Genomic DNA, 15,188 nt, shown 5'->3' with positions numbered 1-15,188 from the left:
AAGGACTGTTTCTACTCAAATCTTGGTTTGGACTTGAGTATGTTGGATTTGGGCCAAAAATAGGCTTTAGGTGAAGGATTTTCCCTCAATTGGGCTAGTGGGGTGATCCTCTTGACCAAATGGTTCCAAATTTCATATGTAGCATGTATTAGATATATATAATGGATGTATGATGACAAATGAGCAGTTTTGGCTCTGTAAGTGCAAATAGACATCATACGCGTATGATGTCTTTTGTGTCAAAATGGTGCTTTTTGGTTCCAGATAGCTTGTAGATGTGTTAATCAACAATCCTACAAAGTTTCAATGAGTTTGGAGTTATTTTGACAAAATTAGGACCAAAAATCAATTTTATGGCCTACTTTGCGTCTTTTTGGTTTTCCTTGGGTTTTCTAACTCCAATTCTCATGATACTTGGTTCATAGGATGTGATTAACATGTGGAATGAGGCTATGCACTCAAATGTTGAAATGGATGTGAAATTCATGCTGTGAGACATCATACGCGTATGATGTCTTTTCTTGAAATGTTGGTCTTTTTGTGCAAAGAATGCTTTGTGCTAGTGCCCTAAGCCCTGCTAACTAGTTTTCAACTTAAAAAGTCATCAGTTTAGCTAAAAAGCCCCTTATAGGCATTTCAGTCTCCGAAGTCGTCTTTTTGCCTTGAGTTGAATTTCTTCAACTTTTCTTCTCGAGAGTTGCATTTCCAGCTCATTGGATATGTTGTGAAGCCATCTATTTGGTTGAACTTGACTTTGGCTCCCCGTTCTCCATCTTTCTCCTTTTGGTTGCCCGAAAGCGTCTTTTTCACCATCGGTAAGTGAATCAGCTTTCTTTTGGGTTTTGCTTGCAAACATAAGTCATCCATGTATATTTGAAGCTGCTTGTGAAGTTTCATTTCATTCGGTCGTCAATTTCAGCCGTTATGCCAAAATGACGCTTTGTGTGTCCGTCGTCGAATCGGTTGTTTTGACCCACTTTTGGTGGTCCAAACCTGGAGATACTCCATGGTTGCATTGCCCTCGATGTTGTTAAGCTTCCTGAGAAGTTTTGTGTCGTTTCGACAACTTTTTCCTGTTTGCCTCTTGCAGGCTCTGTTGACCTAGGGTTTTTCCAGTCGTTCTTTCTCGAGCTTTGAGTGTTAGAAACCCATCTTCTATACTAGGGTAACCCACCTATAAGTTCTTGCAAGGTTTGGTTAGGCGGTCGTGCCACTACCTAGCATTCTACCGCATTCCCCGTCTGCTCTTGTTTCTTGGTTTTGGTCAGTTTTCGCGACAAAAGTTAATGATAAGCATCAAAAGCTTATGGCAACGAGTCTACCTCTCATGTCTGGTGTCCTCTGAGCTCTCGTAGCAGTCTTAGAAGGCTGTAGAAGGTTGGATGCTCCTGTGTGCTCTTTGCTCTCTCCAAGAAGGTAATAGTGGAAATGAGCTTGAAAGTGATGTGAAAAATACTTAACTTCGGGCTTCCCAGGTCACTTGTCACCAAATTTGACATGTGCTCCTATCTCGTCGTGAAATGCACTTTAGGATTTGAAATTTCTCAATTTGGACTCCGTTTGACCTGTTTCTGAGAAATTTGTCCACTTTGCCAAAATTCTGTCATTTCGGGCTTTCCTCAACTTTTCCCGAATTATACTCAATTTTTACCATGGGTTGCCCTTGTCATTAGGATCATCACCATCTATTCTTTTCTTTTTTTTGATCTCGTTTCACCTGCGTTTTTAGTTTTCTTTTACTTTTATCAAGAAAATCATAAAAAATAAAGGAAAATAGCAAATTGAAGCCAAAAAATTCCAATCATACACGATAAATAGCTGGTAACCCTGTGTATATGAATATACACTTATTTGTGATTTCTAGACTTGGATTACCACTATTTCCACTTTTTAGCTCCAAAAACACTCTTATTTAATGATATTTACACGTCTAGAGACCCAAATTTATCATTTGATCTCTTCTTGTTGCAAAACAAGGTATATAAGGGCATAAATATTATCAATATCCGCAATCAAACATAAAAATTGCAAAATCATGTAAGACACTGCCCTTATAATAAAAAATTTTTTTTTTCTTTGTTTTTGTCGCTTGTAGCTGCTTTGAGCTCCTGTATATCTGTATACCTCCTCCCCTCCTAGTCTGAGTCCTCCCGGATGACTATGAAGTGTCTGTGGGCGAAGCATTGTAGTTGTTTTGGTCATAAGTTCCCAATGCAATTGTAGAGCGATGATACAACAGTCTTTCCAATAAAGCTGCTCTTTGTTTGATTGAAGGATTGGTGGTCGGGTTTTGGGTTGGTTTTGGCACTTCGGTAGTAGAATCAGTAGATGGATTCTTCTTTACCTTGTTGTTCTTTTTCACAATCCAAATCTGCTTCCGCTTCGCTTGTGCTTGCCACAAACTCTTTGCGACCCAAACCTGCTTTGTTCTTTGTGTTGATTTCCTCGCCTTGAAATACCTAGGAGTTTCCGTGGATTGTACTGAAGGGAGTTCCTGTTTACAAATCCTTGGGATCCAAATTTGCTTGCTATAGCTTTGTGCCGTCATGAACTTCTTTGGAATCCAGATCTGTTTCACTGTCCTTGATTGTCTGGAATCACTCTGTTTCTGGTATTGAAGACTCTGTTTTCCACCTTTGTGTTCTCTGGCACAACCTTTTTTGGTCTCCATACCAACTTTGACTCCGTTTTTTCCCAAGGTTGAGCTGTTATATTATTGCTTGTCTTCCTTATCCAATGTTGAGAGTTCCTCGTCGAAGAGCAATCCAGTTGTATAGAAACTTTTGGTTGCCATTGCTTCTTCTTTTTCTCTGGTTGTTGTTTACCTTTGTTCTTGGATTCTTCCTTTGGAGTTGGCTTTGCTCCTTTGGTGAACTTAACTGATTGACTTTCACCTTCGTATTTGATAAGCACTGATTTAGAACTCCAGTCAATCATTGCATTGTATTGCTTCTGCCATGGTTGTCCTAGCAATAATGGATGTTGTGTAGCTTGGTCTTCAACCACGTAAAACATATGAGGATACACATACTGGTTAATCTGTATATGTAAAACTGTGCATCCGACAGTTTTGATTGAATTCTCAGAGTAACTCTTTAACTCTTGCTTGGCAGTTTGTAATTTAGTGTCATTTGTCAATTGTCTATACAAACTGAGTGAAAGTAGGTTAGTTTGAGCTCCTGAATCCAATAGTGCTCTGGCTTTGATTTGGTTGGTTCCTACTTTGCATTCAATGATGGGTTCTTCTTTGTCATTATCCATTTCTGTTATACTGACTGCGTTTATTCGTATTGCTCCTTCATTGCGCTGTTTCTGACGCAGTAGTCTTCTTTTCTCCATTCTTTCCTTCGCCTCGGCTTGCGCTTCCTCCACAATCTTTTTCTTTTTCTGGACACGCAGCTTTTCTTGATGTATTTTGAGAAGCATGTCTTGGGTTAGCGGCAAAAGATACTTTTTCACTCTGCATCCACTAATCCAATTGGGCATTTCTTCTCCGTCTAATGTAGCAAGCTTGACGGCTCCACTTGGTGATAGATCTTTAATCACCAGAGGTCCCATCCCTCGCTTTTTAAGCTTCTTAGCATGCTGTTTCAGAGTGTAAACTAGGACATAGTCCCCAACCTTAAACTCTTTAGTCCGCACATGCTTATCAAAAAATTCCTTTTGTCGCCTTTTTTGAGCGTAGATAGAAGCTACTGCTTTTAGGCGAAGCTCGTCTAGCTTTTCCAGGTCATCTATTCTATCAGAAAGCTCGTGCCCTGTCCACTCTAGATCCTTAGCCACCCTTAAGGTTGAAATCAAGAATTCTATTGGTAAGATAGCATTTAGCCCAAAAACCATGTTATATGGGGTCGTTCCTATTGATGTTTTATATGCTACCCTATATGCCCATAATGTTGAATGCAACTTCTGGTCCCAGTCAGTTCTCGACTCAGATACAATCTTCGTAAGGACCGTGCATATGGTTTTGTTTGTTGCTTCAGCTTGTCCGTTTGCTTGTGGATGATACGGGGCTGATTTCCTATGGATTACCATGAATTCATCTAGAAGGATCTCTATCACTTCATTTATAAAATGTGTGCCTCGATCACTCACAATTTCTATTGGCAATCCATATCGTACAAAGACGTATTCATATAGAAATTGTGCCGTGGTCCTGGCATCTGCTTTTTGAGTTGCCTTTGCTTCGACCCACTTTGTTAGATAGTCTGTAGCCACAACGATGTATTGTGCATGAGTCTTATATGCAGGAGGTGAAATGGGTCCGACATAATCAATCCCCCATTTTGCAAAAGCTCTTGCCCCCATCATTGGTCTAAGCGGCATATCATCTCTTTTAAGTGGTACTTTGGTCCGCTGACAGTCATCACACCGTTTAACGTATTCCTCAGCGTCCATATGTAATGTTGGCCACCATATTCCTGCGGCTAAGACAAGTTTTGTTGTCTTATCACCTGAGAAATGGCCTCCACCTACTCCTCCATGAGCTTGCTCAGGATTATCACATACTCAGACTCTGATGCGCAAATCCTAAGCTGGTTGTCTTTACCTCTCTTATAGAGTTGATCTCCTATTAAAGCGTAATCTCTAGCTTCTGTCTCTACAGATTTCTGACGAGCTTTTGACGTTCCTTCTGGGAAAGTTCTATTTGTGAGATATTCAACAATATACTGACTCCATTCCAGAGCGATCATTATCTGATATAATGTCGAATACTCTGCTGGCGGTTTTGATGAACATACAATACATACAGTGACATATTCATGTACGCTTTCTTTCATTCCTGGCCAATAGACTCCCAATTGTAACAAATTCCTATATGTGTTCCTTCTTGAACAATGAAATGCACATTCCTGAACATGTGCTTCGCACAGATATATATTATATTCCTCAGGATTGATGCATAGTCGTAAAACATGATCATTTCCCAATTGATACAACCTTCCTGCAACCAATTGAAGATTCTTGGATTGCTGAATAGCAATATGTTTCTGGTTGTATTCTCTTCTATCAAACTCTCCTCCATAGGTTAATAAGCTAACGACATTTTGAGACCACTTCGGTATCATTTCTATGTTGAACAAGTACGCGTCTGGCATGTCGTCATCTACTCCTATAGGGTCTTCTCCATTCGTCAATCGCGAAAGATGATCAGCTCTAAGATGTGTTTTTCCTTTCTTTACTACTACCGTGAAGTCGAATTCCAGTAAGATAATGAACCATCTCACTATTCTCCCGGTATTGCATGGTTTATTCACTAGGTAGAGCAAGGCTTGGTGATCCGTAAAAAACACAAACTTGTTGGCTAGAAGATAATGCCGAAATTTCTTCACAGCATATATCATTCCTAATCCTTCTCGCTCTGTTGTGGTGTAATTCTTCTCTGCATTGTTGAGCTGTCGACTGGCGTAACAGATAGGAAAATCCATGTTTCCTTCTTCTGGCTGAGCCAGAATGCATCCTATTGCATATGCCGAAGCATCTATATGCACATGGAATATCTTCTCCCAATCTGGTGATTTCAAGACTGGAGCAGTAATGAGTGCCTCTTTCAATTTCTTGAATGATTCCTCACACTCCTCTGTCCATTCAAAGTTCACTATTAGCCTGTAAAGTGGTTGGCCTATTATAGCGTACATGTAAATGAATCGTCTATAATATCCGCAATGTCCCATAAAGCTCTGTACTTGTTTCGCATTGGTTGGTCTAGGCATATCCACTATAACTTTTATCTTCTCTAAATCCGTGGATATTCCGTTTTGTGAGACAATATGTCCCAGAATTCTGCCCTGTCGGACCATAAACACACATTTCTCAGGATTGAGACAAATGCGATATGTCCTACATTTCTCAAATACTTTTCTTAGGTGTTCTAGATGCTCATCTCTCAGAAGAGAATGTACACATAAGTCATCCATGTATATTTCTAGAAACAACCTTAAGTATTCTTTGAAAGCATGCGTCATCAGCCTCTGGAAGGTTGCGGGAGCATTGGTTAGACCAAAAGGCATAACCCGATAAGCATAAATTCCCCACTCCGTTGCAAAAGCTGTTTTATGTTGATCTTCCGGTGCTATGGCTAGCTGGTTATATCCTGAAAAACCATCAAGAAAGGAGTATGTTGTTTTCCCTGATACACGCTCTAGAACATGATCAGTTATCGGCAGGGGATAATTGTCCCTGATTGTTGCAGCATTCACTTTCTTTAAGTTGACACACACTCGGAGTTTTCCGTTCTTCTTGGGTACCACCACAATCGGAGATACCCAATCGGTGTGTTCAATCTCGTATATGAATTCAGCTTCCATTAGCTTATCTATCTCTTCTTTGATTCGCTTAGCAAACGTATCATTATATGTGTATGGTCTCTGTCTGCTAGGCTTTGCGTCTTGTTTTAGTGGGATTGTGTGTTGGCATATCGATGGGTCAACTCCCTTTAAGTCCTTATAAGACCATGCAAACACATCCCTGTACTCTCTGAGAAGACTCAAAAGTCTCTCTTCCTCGCCTGGAGACAAATCTGTGGCTATGTACACCGGTCTAGGTGTCTCACCTGGAGCTGCTAAATCAACTTTTTTTGCATCCTCCGGTCCGTCATAAGATTCGTTCTCCTTTCTCTCTCGAATAGGTTGGGTTAATACCACCTTCCTATCCTCTATTGTGAATTTCCTGTAGTGAGAGGGAACATCCATGTTTTCCTTGATTTTGGCGTTTTCGTCCTCTCCACTCTCAATTTCTGTCGTCCAAACTTCTTTCAGAGTTTTCTTGAGCTCTCTGTACTTGTTTCTACGTTCTAACTTGGACTCCGTGTGTTCTCTGTTGCGCTTGTTCTTTTCTGATTTTTCTGTTTCAGTTTTCGTTCCATTCCTTTGAACTTGATTTCTTGAGCCTCTTTTGTCTTTTCGTAAGCTCTTTTGATCATTGCCTCTCATTCTTCCAGAAATCTTGTCCTTAACACAATCTTCCGCCTTTACTAGCATTAGGAATTGATTTTTTCCTCTTATTCTAGGCATCGGATTGGTTCTAACCCCCTTTGTTTTTCTCTTTGCTCTATAGCGTTTCTGGCGTTGTTTAGTTTGGTTCGGAAAATCATAAAATCGGACATCCGTTATAGTTTCTTCGTTTCCGCTTGAATTGTCCGTTGACTCGTTGTCTGCTTCATTTCCCCACTCTGGATGATCGGGAATGTCGTGAAACACCTCTTCTTCATCTTTCTTTTCCAGTGTATCGTTCTTTTCAGTTTCTTTTTCGAGTACAGTTCTCAACATGAAGTACGGAACCACGTCGTACCCGTCCTTGTCGCAAAATTTTGTTGTGGGACCATCCGGAATTGCACAAACATCTAGGGTTGCTAGAATGTGTGTTCATTCTAATGGTTCAAGCGTGTCCTCTGGAAAGGGTTCTCTTATATAAGTTTCATCTTCGGTAGCCCTTTCTAAAACATATTCTTCTCGCCTCAGACTTCCACATTTCGAGGCTCCACACATCCATAACTCCTTGGGATTACCTAACCAAGCTGGAAATTCAGATCCCGCCAAAGTAGCTGAATCAAACTCCTCTACCGGTGTTCGGTTCACATCTTTGTAGCTATGGTCTTTCAGGTTCACACGTGTAGTGGTTTCCATATTTCTCAGGTATATGTGATCGTAGCCCCAATCCTAGATCATTTTCAACTGTCTCATGAATGGTCTTCCCAGTATGATATCATAGTTATTCTCCTTGCCAAAATCGACAATAGCAAAAGTATGTTCGTATTCAATGCCGCAAGAAGTCACTACGACTTTCTCTAATAACCCCATAGGTTTCTCCATGTGTCCATCTGCTAATTGGAGTTTCAACCTAGTCTTCCTTATTGCTGGTTTCCCCCATTTTTTCCAGATTTCTTTTGTAGCAATGGCTACCCCAGCTCCGCTGTCTAGTATTGCCATCGTGTTCACTCCTTGGAATTCAACTGGTAAGGTTGTATTCCCCTCTTCACCTTCGCAATACTCTCCGACCTTGTTTAAGGGTACAGGCTTAGCGTTCTTTTGTGGTTTGCTCAGCTCTTGTATACCCTCTTGCAGTCTCGATGTTGGGTCTTTTATCCCAAATTTCTCCAAGCATTTTCCTACAGTGGTCCACATATGTGGTCTTAGCCTCAAAAGCTCAGCTAGAGTGATAGTGCATGTCACTGGTGTTGACAAGATCTCTATCAATCCTTGCGAGTCCATGACTTTTTCTGATGAGATTCTTCGTGAGGGAAGTGCTCTAATCTCGGATTTTGCTTCATACTCTCCTAAGTATGAAGGTAAGGTATTCAGTGAATGAGGTTTGCTCTCCATTGTTCTAACAGAGCCCCCATCTCCCCAGTAAGATTGCAGATCCAAGTCCACTTGAGATCCTGCCTCAAATTCCACTATGGGAGGATTCCTGATGTCCTTTTCCCAATTTGTCTGATTAGCTTGGCAACTTAGCTCGTTTGCAAAGTTTGCCTCTCTCACTTGTTTCCAAAATTCATTGTAATCCTCATCTCTTCCGTAAATCCTCTGTATGACTGGATGAAAACTCTCTATCTCCTGATCGGTTGTGTTCAATACTATGCGGTCATCCTTGTGTGTATTTTCAGGCTTTTGTGCACTGGGAGTCTTTTCAGCTACCCGTGAAATGATAGTCTCTTGCTGAATTGGGTTTTCCGTTCCACAATTCATTGTTTCTCTTGGTGGTTCTAATAAGGCTTGTGCAGTCTCGATCATTCTCTGGCACATTTCAAGTCTCTGCTTTTCCAATTCCGCGTTTGGGTATGTCATCCACCTCTGTTCTTGTGTTTGGTTGTTCTTTAACCTAGCTTCGTAAGCTCTCATCAGTGCGTCCAATGGTTCGTGTACTTTGTCGACTAGCACTGATCCCCCTGAGCTTAAGCTCGTTGTTTCTTTGATACTCTTTTGTTTCGTTCTTTCCGGGCTCATCTCTCGTTTCCCGTTTTGACTCTCAAGTTTTTCTAATCTATCTTTAGTTCGCTTTAGTTCCTCAGCTAGAATAGCGTCTTCACGTTCTTTTCTCAACTTCATGCGTGCTTTTCTAGCTTTCCATGTGTTTCTTTGACTCCGCGGTCCTTGACTAACCACTTCAGTCGCTAACTTTCCATTCTCAGGTTCTCTAGTGGTTTTCTTAGCTTGAGCTCTAGTAACAACTTGCGTTGGTATCAGAGTTTCATTTTCAGACCCACTGCTGGTAGGAATAGTTTCTAGCATATTCAATGTCGTCTTTTGCACTTTGTTTGGATTCTTTGAACAATCCTCAATGAAGTGAGTAACCCCACACTCAGTGCAATAAGCGTTAATTCTAATGATTTCCGTATGTGGACAAACATTCATCAGATGGTCACCTCCACACTTGTAACAGGGTCCTAGTGCTGGTCTTGGTCCCACTTGATTCGTCCTTTGTGGATAGGATGATCTTTGTCCTGTTAACCCTCCATGATCTATGAACATCAATGTTCTTGCGTCCAAATTGTATCTCTCTTCATCAAAAGCACTTGTAACTGTTGGTATTCCAACATTCCCAATCATGCCCCATGGTTCTGGTTGTTTGGGTTCTTCTGGTGGGTAATACACAGTTGGAGTGTGCACCAGATTCTTCATAATAGGCTTGAACAGGAACTAAGGCTTGTTCTTCCTGATTCTCTAAGGTTGGTGTATATCTAATGCCCACTGGTCTTGCTCCTGGTAAAGGTGGTTGTTGTCCCAATACCGTTTGCGGTCTTTCTATCCCCATAGGTCCTCGTACATTTCCCGTTGGGTATCGAGGTACTGGATGTACCTGAGGTGGTGCTAATTGAGCAGGAGGTGCATACTGACGCTCCCTTATATACCCTTTGTTGTAATAGCACTCCTCTGTTGGATGGTTTGTCCATTTTTGTTCAATCGCACACCATTTTAGTGGTTTTGGAAATGGTTTTTGGTATGGTGCCATCCTTTTTAGAGCCTCTTCTATCATTTGCTCTACATTTGGCATGGTTGTTGTTTGAACATTCTTTTTAGTGGTAGTCTCGCTCGCTACGGAGGAAGAGCTACTGGATGCAAAATGTGTATCCGCTGACACCTCTCCATAAACCGTACAGTTATCCACTAAGTACAATGCTTCTCTCGTTACTTGCTCGAAACTTGTACAAGCTTTCAAGTGCAAGTCCTTCTTGAGAGTGTCGTTTCTCAATCCTTCAATAAAGAGAACAGATAGTCTGTCATCTTGTGGTCGTTCACGTACTGGACATCTCTCAATGTATTGTTTGAAGCGAAGTGAAGCTTCCTTCACTTTTTCGTGTTCTCTCTGTTTAAAAGCATATATTTGTGAGACCGTATTGTGCTTAATCCCTCGTTTTGAGAATTCCTCAGCAAACTCTCTTAGCAAATGGTCAATGTCATGGAATCCCCCTCTGTTCAGTGGTTGAAACCATGTCAATGCCGTACCTTCTAGAGTAAGACCAAATCCCTCGTATTGTGTATGGAAATCTGTTATCTGCTCAGCTCTTAAGACTTGCTTAAAGAGTGACACATGTGCATACGGATCTCCTGAACCACCATACTTCTTTGGCATACACTTGGCTACTTGAGATGGTCTCATACGTCTATGGTCTGCTACCAATCTCATTGCTCCTGTGTCCCGGCTAAAGCTTTCTCTAGCATCATGGACTTCATGGGTTACCCTTGTCGGTTCCCCTGCCCTGAATCTACTATTAGGAGGTAAATGTGATGGTTCCGCTTCGAATCTTGGACCTGGAGTGGTATACGTGGGGATTGGAACTGCACTACCTCGATTTGTATCCATTGACTCTCTGGAATGTAATGATCCCATTGGTCCGGGCTTCGAGTACTGAGGTTGACTGAAAGAGTCAGCAGCCTGAGTTCTTTGTCCTCCTGTCGTCATTGGGTTTTGCACTCCATTTGTTGGTGCTTGTCTTTGTGAGCTAGAAGTAACATAATACTGATGTAGTGGTCCCCCAAAGTATGTATATCCTTCTAATTCTTTCTTGCCCATTGTTTAGTATTGCCTCCCATACTTGTCGTAAGCGGCAATTTTCACTTCCGATCCCTCTGTGTAGGTAAAGACATAAAGTCTTTTTTGATCTGTCAACTCTCCGGTGTAGGGTTCTTCACATCTATAATAGAGATCTTGCTCCCCATTATTATACTTTTATAGCCCCACATAGATGTTATCAGTGTTGATCCTTGTAGTTTCATTCTCTCTTAACCTCGCATCAGAGAAGTTCATTATTGGTGCTTTCTCCTCGAGTTCTTCATCTACTTTGGCTTTGGTGCCCATCAATCCCCACTTGTCCACAATGTTAGGGTTTAGGACTACCAAGTACATGGTACCCTCGTCATCTAGATATCTATCTCCGCTATAGCTCACAGGCACTAAGTCCTTGAACTCACTAGGTCTATCTTCTATCTTTACACAATAGCGGTCCATTCCATCTTTGTAGATCTTGGCACCTTGCTCATTGTCGTACTGGTATTTTATGAACAATAGCTTCATTGTGGCAGAAGGGTTTGATGATCCTGCTGCCATATTTTCTTTGTTGTTCAGGTTCAAGTGTTCCAAGTGTTCGGTGAAAATCTCGTAAGATCTCTCCGAAGAAGTATCAGAAACACTTCCTTCAAAGATCGGCTCTAATGGTTGCACCCAACTTTGGTTTACACTTCCCTCGGTTGATATGACACTTGCTTGTTCCCCTTGTTTTGGTTGGTTATTCTGGAGATTCCTGCCCGATCTCAAATTCATCAATTCCCTAAAGGACTTTAACTTTTCCGTCTCGGCAATTTGTTTTCCCAAGTTTTTGTGGTCAGAATTGATCCAAACTGATTGATACTTGGTCAATTGTTTAATCTTGTCAGTTGGACAACTTCTGTTTCATCAAGTGAGAATTTTGTTGCAGTTATGCTGAAAAAGACATTATACGCGTATGATGTCTTTTTTCACAGATTTGGACTATTTTGGTTATGCTCACTCTCAGTAGCCCCCTTATGCTCTGTCCACTCACAAAATTCAGTTTGAACTCTGTTTAAGCAAGTTATGGCTGATTTAGGCTTTTCTTGGCAATTTTCCGCTTTTGACTTGTTTTGGGTCAATTGTGATCCAAATGGGATGAAACTTGAAATATAACCTCTAGACAGCTATTACAATGGATCTGTGTTGGCAAAGTATCAAAATATGTCCAAAATTAGGTCAAAGACATCATACGCGTATGATGTCTTTTTCATCAATTTGGGTCAAGACTTGATATTTATGCTTTCTACAGTGTTTGTAACAATCTTGTCAGGTCAGATATCAAAAATAAGCAGTGGATGTGCTAAAAGACATTATACGCGTATGATGTCTTTTTTCACAAATTTTGACTATTCTTGGTTTTAAGCCTTCTCCAATGTTTATAATTGAGTTTCAAGTGTTTTTGTGAGGTTTGAATGTAAAAACAAGATTTGAATCCAAAATTTCCTGTTCTTTGCGTTTCTTGGGCTCCGACTTGTCTTTTTGGGTTTCTTTGAGTGTTAATGCTCTTGTTTTAAGTTGAAATTAGGGTATAACCCCCCTTTTGAACACTCTGGTAAAGTACAAATTTCTGTTTTGGTCTCTGTTTGGTCATTTAGACATCATACGTGTATGATGTCTAAAGTTGCAGATTTCCAGTTTTTTGGCACAGAATCCTTCCTAAAGCTTTCTCAAGTGCTCAACAGCTCCCAGATACACAGAAAATTTCTCTGACTTTTGTTTATTGCAAGTTTCACTACTAACTTGACGGTTTAGTGATCTAACATGCAATCAACCATATCAAGCAAATACTCCAATGATTACTAGCTCCAGATCAGGATCAAATGAAGTCCTACCTAAGCTATTCCTAATCATAAAATGGGTTTGGTAATTGTGATTTTAAAGAGATCCACTGTCACTCACGGACTAGAAAATTCTTCTTCTATCAACAACTACTCAACACCAACAAAACAACAAACAAATCTAAGCTAAACTAAAAATACTGTCAACACGGAAGACCCAAGAATACCCCACTTCCTAGTATCTCTCGAGATCTTCGGAGTCCACCACTCCTAGATCTTTTCTAACTAAAGTATACAAAGTAGTTTATACGACTCACCTCGTAGGATTAGTCTAAGGTCGCCTACTTAGGGCTCTTGTCCCCGACAGCGGCGCCAAATGTTAAGGCAGTTACGCCGCTAGCGGAAGCTAAATAGCGAGAACTCAACCAACAACAAAATTTGTCAGACGAGGAATGAGCTTGACCCACAGGCGCATGGAAACAACTAGGTGGGTGTCAAATCACCTAATCGACCTTCTAATGACAATCACTACTAAGGAAATCAAATCTAAGTTCTAAAATACGCAAGTGACTGAAATCCGTACTACGAACGAATGCTATACGAAACAGGATCTAGAATCATTGAAGCGATCTCAAACTCAAGGGAAAGTCTATACACTAGGTAAGAACAACACTCTAAAGACTTGAACTGCAAAATCAACTTCTAACCACTCCGTGCGGTAAACGTGTACGAAGACAGGCCGAAAAATACAGGTGATCGAAACTTGACCACGATGGTACTAATGTGTAGCTCTACTCTTTGTGGTTCTATAGATATGCTGAATGCTCAATTCCGACACACGAGTTGGAAGAAAAATCACACCGAAGCTCGTAGGAACTTACCACACATGGAAGCCGATAACGCGCACTCTTGGTATCTGTGCGTAGCTCTCGCCGTTGCTAACACAATGGCGGTGTCGCTTCTCCAATGGCGGCTCCGTAGCTCGCGTAGCAAGTAGATAAGGCTCTCTCTCTCTCTCACTCTCTCTCAGACACAGTCACGGCGCTCAAAAACTCACTTTGATTAATAATCTGAATCCCCTTAGGTTACAAAAACTTTGGCTTATATACCTCAGCCTTAGAGGTGAGAACATCTCTAACTAATTACATCAGCAAGTGAAATTACTTCGGGATTACAAGCTGGAAACTCAATTGAGTCCCGTTACTTAATGAATGGCTCAAATCAAAATTAATGTCGGAAAGACATTTATTACAATCAATGGTTACAAAATGATGAGTGTGAGCAAAAATGTGGGTGTGATCCTCTGCTGGCTCAACAATCACACAACTAGAAGCTACATAGAAGCCAAAGCTGAGCTGTATTGTAAGGAGACGACAAAATCAAGAGTTAGATCAATAACAAAAGGAATCGGAAGTGAAATCACAGTCCACAGAACAGCTGGACCCCACAGACTTACACCCTGCACACCTGAACATTTCAAATCCTTCATCACAGAGGAATGTACGGTTGTGTTTACAAAATCTCAAAGAAAACCTATCCATGGGAGAAATGGAGTCTATGACAATCCAACGATAGTTAAGGAAATAGAGTTAGCAGACCCAGGAGAAGATTCCAAACCTGTTTTCATTGCGCAAGATCTGACAGAGACTGAGGAGTGTGTACTTAAAGAACTTCTCAAGGAATTCAGGGATATATTTGCCTGGACATATCATGATATGAAAGGTGTTCCACCTTTCGTGGTGCAACACACAATCCCCATGAATAGCATGGCTAAACCAGTTCAACAACGACCCTATCCAATGAATCCTAAATATGCAAAAATCATTCAAGAAGAGATTGAAAAGCTTGTGGAATGCGGATTCATATACCCTATTGAACACTTAGAATGGGTGTCTCTAATAGTGATTGTGCCAAAAAAGAATGGGAAACTCAGAGTGTGCGTGGATCTCAAGAAGGTCAATGCCGCCACTAGGAGGGACCATTACCCCTTGCCATATTAAAAACATGTGCTTGAAAGAGTTGCATGGAAAGAAGCTTATAGCTTTCTAGATTGGTACTCTGGCTACAAACAAATCACAATTGCGGTGGAGGACCAAGCTAAAACAGCCTTTATAACCGAATTTGGACTGTTATCTTATTTAAGGATGCATCACTTTTTGCAAAAGGATGTGATGAATGCCAACGTTACAAGATCACAAAACGAAAGGATAGGATGCCCTTACATCCTGTTAAAGTGACTCAACCATTTGAAAAATGGGGTTTGGACTTTATATGCCCAATTAGTCCAGTAGCTTGTAGCACTCAATCTCTTGATATATTATCGTTTCCACTGACTATGTAACAAAGTGGGCGGAAGCCAGGGCGACACGTAAGGCTGATGCG

Source organism: Adiantum capillus-veneris, chromosome 29, assembly GCF_014529385.1.
Source record: "Adiantum capillus-veneris isolate H3 chromosome 29, ASM1452938v2, whole genome shotgun sequence".
NCBI classification, from domain to species: Eukaryota; Viridiplantae; Streptophyta; class Polypodiopsida; order Polypodiales; family Pteridaceae; genus Adiantum; species Adiantum capillus-veneris.
Note: the sequence above shows the minus strand (reverse complement) of the source record.